This window comes from Eretmochelys imbricata, chromosome 12, assembly GCF_965152235.1.
Source record: "Eretmochelys imbricata isolate rEreImb1 chromosome 12, rEreImb1.hap1, whole genome shotgun sequence".
Taxonomy (NCBI): Eukaryota; Metazoa; Chordata; order Testudines; family Cheloniidae; genus Eretmochelys; species Eretmochelys imbricata.
The window spans coordinates 12,863,546-12,878,969 of NC_135583.1; the positions used below are offsets into that span (position 1 = coordinate 12,863,546).

Sequence of the window (15,424 nt, forward strand, 5' to 3'; positions counted from 1 at the left end):
AAATATTTTTCTATGCTATTGTTCAGAAAACAAGTAAGAAACCATTTCAGAATCTGTACACCCCATCCTGGGCTTTCTCAAGGAAAGAAAAACTTCTACTCCAGAGCAAAGGATGACAATGCGAGTATGACAAAGAAACTCTACCATGCAGAGATGAGGATGCCAACTCTACCATGCAGAGAACTCAGCTAAAGAGGAGAGTGTTGTGGGGAGCCCAGTGAACTGAAAGGGAAGCAGACCAGCCTTGAAGGGACCATCTGTGACCCTCTCCTGTGGGGTTCAGGGCACCATAACTGTGTGAACTTTGGCAGCCTGTGAACATGGCGCGCTCTCTCTCTCTCTGCCCACCCACCCAGTCCTAGCACCACGTTTTCCCACTCTTTATTCGAATGGATGGAGCAAAGAGTCTCTTCTTCATTGGTGCAGAGAGCTGGTGGCTAAGTTCACAGGAACCTCTAGCTGAGTTGAAGGTCAGCTCTGAGAGAGAAAAAAGAATGGTGGGGAGCTGGGTTCAGCCCCTCCCAAGATAAGGCCCCACCATTTAAATAGATGTGTGTGTGGCTGAGCATTTCCCTCACTCTAGCGAAGCTCCCCCCACTCCTCTGGATACTGCTAAATTGATGGAGTACTGCTAAAAGTAAGCTGCCATGGCTAATTTTCACCACACAGTCCTAATGGGCAACTTGATTTTTGCCTTTGGAATGTATCTGATATGATCCAAATGTCAGATATTTAAAGAAATGACCTTGGGGTTTCCTTGCAACATACCATAGAGGGTTTATTCTCCCTTCTGTGAGTTACTTGCTTCTTTTGTACATTGGTTACCAGACCAAAGGTATTAGGCAATTGAGCATCAGCCACATAAGCCTTGGTGTGGGTCAGCAAACCCAGCCAGTAACTCAGCCTAACAAATGCCAGCAAGATTGAAGGGGTTGCATTGGAATTAATTGCACATTTGTTAATGGGTTTGTACTTTTGGAAAGAGGTCTCCGGGTTGAAAGGATGTCAATGTGACACACTTCTCAACCTTTGACTGTGCTTAATTTCAGAATGTAACAGAGGAAATCGTTGAATGACAGAAATGGATATCCTGTCCAGACAGAATCAATGGATAGGTAATGGAGCAAAGGTACCTCCAGCCCTGCCGCAAGTACATCTTTGCTGATGAACATTGGCATGTCACGTGATAATGGTAGCAGCATTGTAGTGGGGATTTTGTATCAAAGTAGCTAAGCATTTGTAGTCTATTTACTGTTTCCCTATTTTATTCGCATTTCTTCAGGGTTACTACTGAAAATAAGGTGTTTTGCTGCCCAGATCTCTTTTCTGATTGACACGTAGACATCCATCAGTGACCATCTAAATTTTGATTTGCACTGTTTGTAATAGTTTTTTCCTTTGTCCCCAGATGAGATGGATTTCTCATTTCACACCTTGTTTACCTAACTTTGCATTCTCAGAGTCAACTGTTAGTGCTGAAATCTGCATACTAACACAGAATGGCTCGGTACTCCTTCTACAACCTCTCAGTGAGGCCACCACATTGGGGTGGGGGTTGGGTGGAGGAAGTGTGCTGGGATAGAGGGAACCAAATGCATTAGTCTGCCATCTGCATTAAGGGGGACTTCCCCAAGCAAGTAATAGGTTGGAGCCCATGGCCCCATGGTGGAGGCTCAGTTCTCATTGCCTCCTTGGTGGCTGCTGTTCTACTTTTCTGAACCAAAAAGGCTCCAGAATATTTTTGTTTATGCTGAGATTTCCAAAGGAGATGAAAGGAGTTAAGTGTCCAACTCCTATTGAAATGTATTGGGAGTTGGATACCTAATTCCTGTAGACTCCTTTGAATATCCCAGGCTTAACATGTAGTTCTCACTTCCTCCTCGCTTGAGGAAAGTATGTAACTACAGCCTAGATCCATTCTCCTAATCTAGAAAGCCTAGCAGGCAGATCGTTTTCATAAGAACATAAGAATGGCTCTACTGGATCAGACCAAGGGTCCATCTAGCCCAGTATCCTGTCTTCCAACAGTGGCCAGTGCCCTGTGCCCCATAGGGAATGAACAGAACAGGTAATCATCAAGTGCTCCATCCCCTGTCACTCATTCCCAGCTCCTGGCAAACAGTGTCTAGGGACACCATTTCTACCTATCCTGGCTAATAGCTATTGATTGGCCAAGTCATCCAAGACTCTTTTTCACTGATAGGTGAATAATGTATAGGATTTCATTTGTAGCACTGATGTGATTTTTAAAAATTAGCAATCTTCTATTAAATTATAATATTTATAGTGCACAACAACACCTTTGTTATGACACATTCTGCAGTTACCTAAAACTGAGAGTTCTAAAAGTGATTTCAGAATCTCCTGTAGCTATTTATTTGTCTTGCTGATGTGTGGGGTGCGGATTATCATACGATGTTTTAACATGCTCTAACATATCATCAGATATGTGAAAAAGTGAGTTAATAATGTGAATGTCTGCTATCCTGCTGCTTTGTAAAACCATTCTTAATTTAATCCATACACTAAGCGCACTTTCCAGTTATAAAAATTTATGATATGTATCAGACAGGAGTGAAACCGTGATACAGAATTGTGACTGATGTAAAACAGACATACAAAATGAGTAGCATTAGGACATTTACTTTGAAGTTTGTTAAAACCAGTAAAGTGATATCCACTTTAAGTGAAACCTGCTGTTAAAGATACCTACTGGATTTGGGGAACATTTTACTTTTGAACTTACTTCTTGCGCTTTGCCTTCCCATTTACTATATTTTGTGGCATTTGAGGCAGGCTGAAATAGCTGACCTACTCAGGTATCCATAGTATCTTTGCTTGTGGATAACCAGATATTTGAGCCCGTCTGGTACCTGGAAAAAGTGACATTTGAATATTTCTTATATGAAGAAGTTAACCGAATATTACTAAGAGGTTGAAATAAATAATGGTTTATCCACATTCAGCATATTTCTATAGCACGAAGATAATAAATATACAGAAATAGGAAAGGTAGAAGAAATCATTGAACACATTTAAAAATAGCCGTATTCGGACATGAAGTAAAAGAGAGACAAGAGGGGTCGGTCAGTCTGTCTGTCTATACACCCCCTTCCTTCTGTCCTATACAATTACTGTCTCTTACTTTGTTGTGTCCAAATCTATTGTGTGCTTGCGCTCACTCTGTCCTATATTTCATCAATTCATATTTCTGTATATTTATTCTTCATCCTATGGCAATATACTGAATGCACTTCATATATAATATAAAAATGATTTTTCTGAGTATATAATATACATGCCTGAAAAGTTCTTTTGTTCATCTCTTAGCAAGTGAAACACTACGTACTTCCGTACTTTCATTAAACAGGATCCGTTTATTCCTAGTCAGTGGTACTGACTGTGTGTTCAGAGTATATGATGGATGGTGAACCACTTGGTTAAAGAATTTGATTTTTTTAAATAAAGTTTGAGCATGGCAGACTTCTCACTTAAAAGTAAAGTCAAACGTTTTTGATACCTGTAGAGTCGCAATCTCAGACCTCACCGTAGACTTTATTTCCTCCTGTGCCGCTGATACATCAGGCAGTCCGGTTGCTCACTAGTTCTGGTACTACTTCCCAGGTGCTGCAAGTGCATTCAATATTCTCTGTCACTCTCTTTTGCAAGTTATTCCTTGGCCTTCCTAACTCTTTCCTTTCTTGGGCACCCAATTCAATGCTTGCTTAACGTGTCTCCCATCTTCTGTACGGCGTACATGTCCCCACCACTTGAGCCTTCTTTCTTTTGTCAGATTTTGTAATATATCCTGTTAGAGCAGGGTATATTAATCAGAGAAATGACATAATTTGATCATTTAATGTAGGTTGAAAAGATTTGCTTGTCAAAGCCTGCCTTATTTTATTGTATGTTAAAGATCATAACATAAATTCTTCCTTTGAACAGATTCAGTGGTTCTGCAGTTTGCAGACAGTTTTTAGTGTAGAGTCTAATTTTCCTTACAGCAGTGTTTTTTGATTCATAATCAAATTTGATTATTTTCTAGGAAGAGTTGCAAGCCACACTATACTACTTGCTAAGAGAACATATCAATTATATTCCAGTGGGCAGAGTACTTTTTGGCCTGGTGCTTGCCAATAGAGGTCTGAGTGGGGTTTATGGTTCTGAGAGCATCTCCAGCTACTTCATTGGTTTTCAGTGAAGTGGAACCTCCTACTTGAGCAAATAGATGGAAATAGCTTTGTGAGCTAATGTCCGAGTTAGTATGTTTCTGACAATTTGTGATAATAACCATAGCTTTTACATGTCATTCTATTTATGGCACGCGCCCCCAGAACGTATACAACTGAAAATTGAGGGAAAGCAGTAGAAAGCTGGGATGAATACTGCAACCCCATCCCCAAACTCCAAAACCATTGCCACAGGTATTCACTTAAACTTACAAATAATTGTATTTAATCTGTGCTGGCATCTGTGAATGTTTGAGAGAGAGAATTTATGCTTGCACACTTGGACATTTGCACTGGAATTGCACTAGTGGTATGGCATGTTTTGAAATAGAACACTGCTGGACACAGCAGGGTCAGGGTTCCCAAACCACCTCACCTGGGTCCTGTCGTGGAAGGAATTCAACCAGACAAATGTCACATTTCATGACTAGTTAGTTGATGTGAAGGTAATGAGAATTTAAGTGTACCACAATAAATACATTTTTTTTTCTTGGAATGACAAATTGGGCATAGTCTGTTTGGCCCCAAAAGATAAAGATTAAACATTCCTAAATTTACCAATCTTTCTTAATCTACTGTGACTCCCTCCCAATGCAAGATTCACAGCTCCTGTGGCTTCTTCAAGCCTTCTTCCTGATTAGAACAGTTATGTTCACATAGTCCAATACTATACGACTTGCATGACCAGTCAGAATTTACTGATGCAGCTCAAATGGTTAGCATCAAAAACAAAGAGTTCATGATCAATCAGAGAAAATGATTTGCAAGAAAATTTTTCAAGAAATTTAGAATGAGTCAAAGAGGAAATGGTGGCCAGCTTATTCTATGGGCAGAAAAAGAGGCCAAATTCACTGAATTACTTGCTGCAAATTAATTTTGTAGTCCTAGTAAGCAGTGTGGATGGTAAGTATCACACATGCAGCTAAAAACTCTTACTGCACTGTGGTCTGATAAATTAATCCAGGTCTAAATGGGTTGGGAGTAAAGCTAACTCCAAATTGGTGCTGCAACTCAAATCCTTTTCTGTACAGTGCTGTTTATTTCTTGAGGACAGTTGGTTGAAAGGCTATGGGCCAATCAGAACTGACAGAGTGGAAGATAGTCTGTTGTGCTAGGAATGACATGAAATTTGATCACTTTGTGACAAGAACAGGACCCCCTTCGATTTACTTTAGATCACACATTTTCTCTCCTGAGCATATCCTCAGAAAGCTGCTGAATAACTTTTTCAAGAAGAGTATATGATGAAGAGTGCAGCCCTGGGGAGAAAAGCAGCCAGACGTATGCCTGCTTTGCTGGAATGCCCATTTAAAGGCTATGGCATTTCACATGTGTGTACTTCTTTGTCCAGATTAAGAATTTGTCTGATTCCAAAGTTTGCTAAGGCTGCCCAGTGTAAGGGGAATCCTCAGGTGCCACAGAATCTGTGCAGCAACTCAACTCCATCTCTCCTTCTGGCCCCCGTAGATCTGGTCCATCAGAAAGAGGCATGGCCTTGGTGATCCTTTGCCCTGGTGGTGCATGGTTACTGGAAAGGCCTCTTGGGGCTGATGACAACTGATGAAACTTAAAGGAGTCCTGAACCTTGAAGCCACCTTTCCTTATTCACCCTACTCAACCTTCATATCTTTCCTTTAAGGCCCAAATTTAGAGCTGTATTCCAGCCCTGTTCTGACACTCCACTCAAGGGGACTGGACCGCCTTTGGATCCTCTAACCAGGGAGTTCCCCTGGCTCAGGAGTTCTCTAAGTGGCACAGGACTGTCAGAATGTCCCCACACCACCAGGCTTCTGACAGGACCTTGGTGAAAGGGTGTATTGGGGTTGTGGTAAGGACTGTAATGGGACGTGGGGTGGGGGTGGAAACAGAGGGTTCTGGCATTTCTGGACTTCTGGATAGTCCTTTGGACTTACTAAGGCTGCTCCAGCCTATGCGGGAGCTAAACTGGCCCCAGAATTGTGGAGGTGCAATGGTGCCATCCTTGGTTTATCTCCTACCTGGGGTGCATCTACTGAGCTGTCTCCTGAAAGATGCAGCCCCCACCCCCAAAAGCCTCTGATTCTTTTAATGCTAGCACGCATTTCTCAGCAGTCATACATTAGCATCATAATCCTGGGTTACTAATTGCTTTCCCTCCTTGCATCCGTTAGGCTAAGTAACTGCTTGAAATAGTCAAAAAATGCATCTATGTTCTGTGAAAAATTTCAGGAAAATGAAATTTTGTTGGGTTTTTGGTTATGGAAAACTGAAACTTTCAGTTTTGGTTGCCAAAAAATGAAGAAAAATTATTTAAAAACTCAGTCTTTACAAAACCAGAAATTTTCTTTCAAAAAAGCTGTTTTTGTAAAAATTTTCAGCCCTGCTAGCCTTGCTTTCCCCTTGAGTTTCTTGAGCTTTTTATGTTTTCCTTCTTTGCCTACAACTAAATAAGGAATGTAAAAATAAAGGAATAGGCCCATGAGAAACTTGCTCTAGAATTAGATGTCTAGAGGTGTTATAAAGCCCAGTATCTCTTTATGTAATCTCTGCAAGTTTTTACTTTTGTTCTCAACAAGTCAGTTTAGTGATGATGGGAAAACACTGAATCCAGCGAGGATTGTGTGGTGTGGGGGAGGGAGGGTGGGCGGAGTTTGGAGGATATAAACTATGATGCTTTCAAGTGTTGTCCTTTTGACCAGTACCTCAGGGACACAAACCAGAGCTGCTGTAGGAGTGACTGGCATGTCTTCCCTTATGTTAAATCTTCACAAACATTAATGAGTTTATTTTCACAATACCTCTGTGAGGTGAGGGGATAGTCTTATTCTCATTTTACAGGTGAGGAACTGAGGCATGCTGAGATTAAGGTAAAAAGTACCCATTAATTTGGAGTGTCAAATTTGAGATGCCTAGGACCTAATTTTTTTCAGAATATTTAGCATTAAATAGCCCTTTATGTTTGAAGTAGAGCTGCCATAGACTTCACTTGCAGCTGTGAGTGCTCAGCACATCTTCAAATCATACCCCAGGGCCTCAAGTCGGGCACCCAGAAAATGTACACACAATGTGAAGTTTGATTTAAGTGACTTGCTTAGCAGGAGATAGGAATCCTATGTCTGAAGCAGGGATAGAATCCATTATTCCAGAGGAGCATTCAGATCTCTTAACCATGAGACCATCCTTTCTCTTCTGGCAGCTCCATGCCTCATTCATTAATTCTGCAATGAATGAAGCAGGGATCCTACAGCCAAGTCTCTACACAACTTAGATTCCAGAGAATGTTTGTCCTGTGCACTGAATGAGGCATAGATGCTGTGGGGGGAAAAATTAATTGAAGACTGTATCATAACGCATATGAACTAGGGAGATTAATTAAGGTTGCTCAGGCAACCTTAAGTTTGGCATTTCCTAACTTTTGATTGCTTGACTTTGCAACCTTAATAAATTATACCTTACAAGGCATATCTTGTACAACAATTAATAAAATAGTGTACAGGGTGCGAACATGGGTGTATTCTATCACACCCACAAAACAGGCTTATGAACTCTTTCAGTACATACAACACTAATGTATGCTTTGCATTGTCAAAGACATAAAGACTAGGGCTAAAATTTTCAAAAGTGCTTGTCCCATTTTTAAAAAGGTCTTTGATTTCTAATGGAATTTAGGTTTCTTAAGTGCTTAAGTCAATTTTAAATGTGTCATGCTCTTAAGTCACGTAGGCACTTTTGAAAATGTTACCCTAGATGTATAAATTGAAAGTGTTTGTAAGTGGTCAGAGTTATGGTTCTTTGTTCAGTGCAGAAGCTGAATATCAGATGCTTGGCATTGTCCATTCAATGGGAGCCCAGTTATTCCAATACTTAAAGCTTTTGAAAATGCTTTCTTAAATGCTCAGATTGTAAGAATATTGGAATTTTATATAAATTTACCTCACCAGGTCTTTCGATACTTCTTTAATTAGGATTTTTAAATACTTACCTTTATATAGTTTGTATAAAAGATATTAATCTATGATGAAAGAAACAACACAGAAATAACTCCTTCCTTGGTGATTCCCTGAACCTTACTATCTCAGAGTTGGACTTTCATAGAATTTTCCCAGCATGCCTTTCTCAGGGTGGCCCTTTAAATTTGGTAGTCTTAAAATGACCATTTTGCAATTGGCTTCTACATCTGGTTCCAGCTGGTAAAAAAAAAAATATACCTTTTATGTAGGGCTTAGCAGGAGATACCTTTTATGTAGGGCTGTCGAGCAATTAAAAATTGATTTGTGATTAATCACACAAATAAACAGTAATAGAATACCATTTATTTATTTGCATCTGATGAAGTGAGCTGTAGCTCACGAAAGCTTATGCTCAAATAAATTGGTTAGTCTCTAAGGTGCCACAAGTACTCCTTTTCTTTTTGCAAATACAGACTAACACGGCTGTTACTCTGAAACCTGTCATTTATTTAAAGATTTTTTGGATATTTTCTACATTTTCAAATATATTGATTTCAATTACAACACAGAATACAAAATGCATGCTCACTACATATTTATTTTTGATTACAAGTATTTTCACTGTATAAAAAAACAAAAGAAATTATATTTTTCAATTCACTCAATACAAGTACTGTAGTGCAATCTGTTTGTCTTGAAAATTGAACTTAAAAATGTAGAATTATGTACCAAAAAAACTGCATTCAAAAATAAAAACAATGTAAAATTTAGAACCTGAAAATCCATTCAGTCCTATTTCTTGTTCAGGCAATTGCTCAGACAAACAAGTTTGTTTACATTTGTAGGAAATAATGGTGCCAGCTTCTTGTTTACAATGTTATCTGAAAGTGAGAACAGGCATTTGCCTGGCATTGTTGTAGCCGGGTGGCCAGAGCTTTATGTGCCAGATGCGCTAAAGATTGAAATGTCCCTTCATGCTTCAACCTCCATTCCAGAGGACATGCATCCATGCTGATGTTGGATTCTGCTCGATAACAATCCAGAGCAATGTGGACCAACGCATGTTCTTTTTCATCATCTGAGTCAGATGCCACCAGCAGAAGGTTGATTTTCTTTTTTGGTGGTTTGGGTTCTGTAATTTCCGCATTGGAGTGTTGCGCTTTTAAGACTTCTGAAAGCATGCTCCACACCTTGTCCCTCTCAGATTTTGGAAGGCACTTCAGATTTTTAAACCTTGGGTCGAGTGCTGTAGCTATCTTTAGAAATCTCACCTTGGTACCTTCTTTGTGTTTTGTCAAATCTGCAGTGAATGTGTTCTTAAAATGAACAACATGTGCTGGGTCACTATCCGAGACTATGAAATATATGGCAGAATGCGGGTAAAACAGCAGGAGACATACAATTCTCCCCCCAGGAGTTCAGTCACAAAGTTAATTAACGCATTTTTTTTTTTAACGAATGTCATCAGCATGGAAGCGTGTCCTCTGGAACAGTGGCCGAAGCATGAAGGGGAATATGAATATTTAGCATATCTGACACGTAAATACCTTGCAATGCTGGCTACAAAAGTGCCATGCAAATGCCTGTTCTCACCCTCTGTGACATTGTAAATAAGAAGAGGGCAGCATTATCGCCTGTAAATGTAAACAAACTTGTTTGTCTGAGAGGTTGGCTGAACAAGAAGTAGGACTGAGTGGACTTGTAGGCTCTGAAGTTTTACATTGTTTTGCTTTTGAGTGTAGTTATGTAACAAAAAAAAATCTACATTTGTGTGTTGCACTTTCACGACAAAGATTGCACTACAGTACTTGTATGAGGTGAATTGAAAAATACTATTTCTTTTATCATTTTACAGTGCAAATATTTGTAATAAAAACATACACTTTGATTTCAATTACAACACTTAATATAATATATATGAATGTAGAAAAACATCCAAAATATTTAATAAATTTCAATTGGTATTATATGGTTTAACAATGTGATTAAAACTGCGATTAATCATGATTAATTTTTTTATCATTAATTTTTTGAGTTAATAGTATGAATTAACTGCAATTAATTGATAGCCCCACTTTTTTGTTTTCCCCTGGTTTTGCATTGCTTATTCTTAATCAGTGGGGTCACTAGACAATCGAGGTGCTAAAGCACATTCAAGGAAGATAAGGCCGTTGCAGAGAAACTAAATGAATTCTTTGCATCAGTCTTCACTGCAGAGGATGTCAGAGAGATTCCCACACTTGAGCTGCTATTTTGAGAAATCTGAGGAACTGTCCCAGATTCAGATATCAATAGAGGTGGTTTTGGAATATACAGATAAATTAAGCAGTAATAAGTCACCAAGACTAGATAGTATTAACCCCAAAAGTTCTGAAGGAACTCAAATATGAAATTGCAGAACTAGCTGTGGTATATAACCTATCGCTTAAATCTGCCTCTGTGCCAGATGAATGGTGGATAGGTAATGTAGTGCTGATTTTTAAAAAAGGTTCCAGAAGTGATCCTGGCCATTACAGGCCAGTTAAATCTAACTTCAGTATCAGGCACATTTGTTGAAGCCATAGTAAAGAACACATAGATGCAGTGGCGTTGGAACAATTTTTATAGTGGGGGAGTTGAAGACAATTGAACAAAACTGGGGGTGCGGCACCACCTCTTAGTTCCAGCACCCCTGCATAGATGAACATATGTTGGGGAAGAGTCAACACACCTTTTTTAAAGAGAAATCATGCCTCAGCAATCTATTAGAATTATTTGAGGGTGTCCACAAAAGTAGACAAGGTGGTATAGGGGATTTAATGTACTTGGACTTTCAGATTTAGTTTACTTGGACTTCTTTTACAAGATCCCTCACTGAAGGCTCTTAAGAAAAGTAGCAAGTTATGGGATAGGAGAGGAAGGTCCTCTCATAGGTCAGTAACTGGTTAAAAAAGTAGGAAAAAGAGGATAGGAATAAATGGTCAGTTTTCACAGTGGAGAATGGTAAATCATGGGGTCCTTGAAGGGTCTGTACTGAGACCAGTGATGTTCAGCATGTTCATAAATTATCTGGGAAGAAAAGGTAAACAGTCGGGTGACGAAGTTCGCAGACAACACAAAACTACTCAAGATAGTTAACTTTGAAGCACACTGCAAAGAGTTACAAAGAGATTTCATGGTGGGCAACAAAATAGCAGATGAAATCTATTGCTGATAAATGCAGAGTCATGCACAATGGAAAACATAATCCCAACTCTTTGTACTAAATTAGCTGTTACCACTCAAGAAAGAGAACTTGGAGTCACTGTGCATAGTTCCCTGAAAATATCTGCTCAATGTGCAGCGGCAGTCAAAAAAGCTAACAATGTTGTTAATCTTTAGGAAAGAGAGAAATAATAAAACCAAAAATATCATAATGCCACTATGTAAATCCATGGTACACCCACAACTTAAATACTGTGTGCAGTGTCTGGTAGCTCCATCTCAAAAAAGGGATATTAGAACTGGATGGATGGGGGGATTGAACAGCTTCCAAATGAGGAGAGATTGCAAAGACTGGGACTATTCAGGTTAGAAAAGAGATGATTAAGGGTGGTTATGATAGATGTCTGTAAAATCATGAATAGTGTGGAGAAAGTGAATAAGGAAGTGTTATTTATCCCTTCGCATAACATAAGTACCAGGTGACAACTGATGAAAGTAATAGGCAGCAGGTTTGAAAGGAGTGAGAGGTTTATGAAAATGTAATACAAAGAAACAAATATTATGCATTTAACTCCACACTGGCAACATAGACTGGGATCTAGCTTTTATCATGGACTGGCACAGCCATTTTAAAAGTCAAACAAAGAACTGAGATAATTTAAAAAAATTAAAAGTGAAAAGGAAACCCCCAGAAGAATAGAAGTTTAACCTCCTGAAGATCCTAAATCAGGCAGACCCTGGGGCTGACTTTGCTCTTGCTTCAGTGTAAATTGGAATGAATTCCACTGATGTAAATAGGTGTTAGACTGGCATTAAAAATTATATAAACCCAGGGACAACAAGGCCCTTACTATGCTGAGGAATGGTCTATACTTGAAAATTAATTCAGATTAAGGCAGGGTATGAATTTGAACCAGAATAGTTATTCTTGAATAATTCCGTGTGTGGACATGGAATTATTCCAGAATAGCTATTCAAACTTTAAATTTCTGCCCATACACCATTAGAGAAACAAAAATATTATAAACTGATGGGATATCTTACAAGAACACTTCCAACGGCTAAAAGAAAACTTTCCAAAATGTAACACTGTAATTTAACTGTACAGGGCCTGATCCAGTTTCCAGTGAACCCAATGGAAGCCTTTCCATTGACTCAGCTGAGAGTTAGCAGAGGCCCACGCAGGTGAAATAACATATATATGCTGCTCATAGTTTTGTAAGAAGGTTATTTTGTTTAAAAATGGTACTTCCATTTGAAAACCTTGCATACGATGTTCATGTCTATGTATTTTTGCTTTTAGAGTAAAACCACAAAACACCAGTAAAAGATGTAAACTGAAATCCTGGTCCTGTTGAAGTCAATGACAAAACTCCCATTGACCTGAATTAGGGACAAGACTTCACTCATGAACTTTAGGGGGAAAAAAATTACGCATCTCTGCTTTTCTGCACCTTCCGTTAGCACGCAAGCCCCAAAACACAGTAGACCTGCTTCAGTTTTGCTGAGCTGGGGATGCAGATTGCAGAGAGACCATGGAAGGAAGGAGTCTGAAAAGAATATTCTACTGCAGCATGGCTTGGTGTGGGAGTGTGCCCAGTCAGTCCACAAACTTACCAATGGAGGGCTGCAGCTCAGAGGCTATAGGAGTTGTTATGCAATGGCTGTGCTGGTGCTTCATCACTTGGTTTAGGGAGATTGGCTTCCTATCTTTGCATAGATGATTTACAGATGACCAGTTTACCCAGGCTTCGTATGAGTGATAAGACTTTCCTACAAAGGGTTTAATCTTGTCATTGCTTACTGCAGAGCATAATGCTTACTATCATCAGTAGAGCTTGCATGCAACTACTGATGGGAATAAATTCTTTCTTGGTAATTTGTCAGGATTAGGCCCTTGTCTTGTATTTTACACTCGTAACTTTCTGCCTTTTGTTTACATTTTCTTTTAACATGTGCCCTATCTGTTGGTCTTTTCTATGCAAACTGTACTTTGGTGCAGTGCTATATTACTTGAGATCTAATCACAAATTCCCACTTTGGCGCACAGGTGGTTCATACAATATAATTCCTATGTATGCAAAACACTTGATTTTCTTAGATATGAAAATATTTACGCTTTTCAAATGTAAATACTAGATGGGACTAACTCTCAGAAAATGAGAATCTGGGAATTTTAATCATGTGTAGCTACACTCCTGATAGACACCAGGAAGATTAAGTAGAGTACCAACTGGTTTTTTTTGCATATAAGGGATAGTGGAGCATAGCCATTATGTAACTGCCACTTACCTGGATCTGTGTATTTATTGCAGTATTAGTGTTGGTATTTATTTATTTTATTTATTTGTATTACTACATCACGTAGGAACACAAGCCATTGAGCAGGATTTCATTGTGTTAGGTGCTGTACAAACACAACAAAAATGGTCCCTGCCTGAAAGAGCGTACAGTCTCTGATCTAGATCTATCTAGTGTCTGATCATATGTTTAGACTTTGACCCTGCAACATGTAATACATTCAAGTGGAGCCCCTTGAAGTCAAACTTAATCCACATGGGTGCAACAGTCTGCCTGCATGCTCTCAGTTGCAGGATCCAAGCCTTATATTTTGGTAGCCTTTTTAGATTTGCATTCTTGTTTTGTACCCAGCAATTAGCCCGATCTTTCAGATATAATACCAGCTTCTGAGCTCTGGTACATGGTATGTTGTTGTATGTGGCAGATTTCCTACAAATGATTTTTGTAGTATCTACATTTTAAAAGGTGCTTAAGAGGCTGCAGGAAATTGTTCCCTATCCCTTCCCAAACTCGGGATGTAGCCTGAAAGTATTAAGTACATAAAGGGTTCAGAAATAGTACTTTGAAGGCCATCTATTCTCTTTCTCAAGCCCTGAATGGTGGCTAAATTAAAACACACAAAGCATGTGCTTTAAAACTTTAAAAGCATATGTGGTGGCTGTGGTTATGACAGATTTAAGATAGCCAAGAATTAGCATATACAGAAATATAAAAATGCAGAATAGATCTCTTGCACCACACAGTTCCTAGATAAAGCCACAACGTGATTTCACGGTGGGCAAATGCCTGTTAAAAGTTTCTTTGTCCATTTGAAGTTTTAACACCTACCCTTTGTTTAAGATTCTATAAGTATTTTAAGATTAGATTGTTTGTCTAGGGTAGAGTATGATCGTTATTTTTGCTTTACCAGAAGCCAATTACACAGGCTGGTTCCAGTCCCTTGCTAAAAAGCTTTTTCTTTTGCCATTAATTTTAATGCTTAAATGGCATGTGTATTTTCCTAAGGCTGCATAAAGATGTGTATAAGTAGAAGGCTACTCTGGTTGGGAAGATCCAGTGCTCAGTGAAGCCTTTCACATATATAGAATACTGAATATCTAAACCATTATTTAGCATCAGAATCAGTTATGGTTGTCTGACTGATGGACAATTTTTTCCTGACCCAGTCTCTTTGCAAGTGACCTATACTGTCTAGACAGTTGCATGTTATTTATACATTCATTTCAGATTTCTAGTTCTTTTAACTGAAGTTGAGGGTTTTAGTTTGCCACTGACTTCATATCCATATAACTATTTGAAATACACTCAAACAATGTTAGTCACTTTATGTTCCTTCCATTGTTTGCTGTTTCACCCTTCCCTACTCCTCCCTTCTTTCTTTCCCCTCTGTCCCACTCCCCTCCCCCCAAATATTAATCAACAAGCTAGGAAGACAGTACAAAACCTGCTAATTTCAAAGAGCTGAGATCAATTCTGACTGATCCCATTGGTCGGCTAGAGAATCGCAGAAGCGATGTTTGCATACAGTTTCCAAGTCTAAAATGCCAGGAGGCCTAAAATAAAAGACTTTCTCTGTGGAGCTATTTCCTAAAGGTTAGAAAGGAGGTCATTTTAAAACAACTCTGAATGCACCGTGTGAGGGGTCTGCACAAAGGTAACTTGCAATAGCTCTTTGTAATGGGGGAGTTTTTCCCCAGAGTCGTGGTCAGCTAGCCCCGAAGTGGGTGCGGGAGAGCATGACATAAATCTGTGCTGCTGCTGTTGAACTGAAGTCTTCTCCAT

The 15,424-nt window shown here is 39.2% G+C and overlaps 1 long non-coding RNA gene across 1 annotated transcript; it reads left to right on the plus strand.

The window, feature by feature from the left end:
• The first annotated feature begins 568 nt into the window (after positions 1-568).
• On the plus strand, positions 569-4,509 carry LOC144272799 (uncharacterized). The gene is made up of 3 exons (XR_013347679.1): positions 569-637; positions 1,050-1,129; positions 4,335-4,509. It is a non-coding gene; the product is annotated as an uncharacterized LOC144272799 (long non-coding RNA).
• The last annotated feature ends 10,915 nt before the right edge of the window (positions 4,510-15,424 follow it).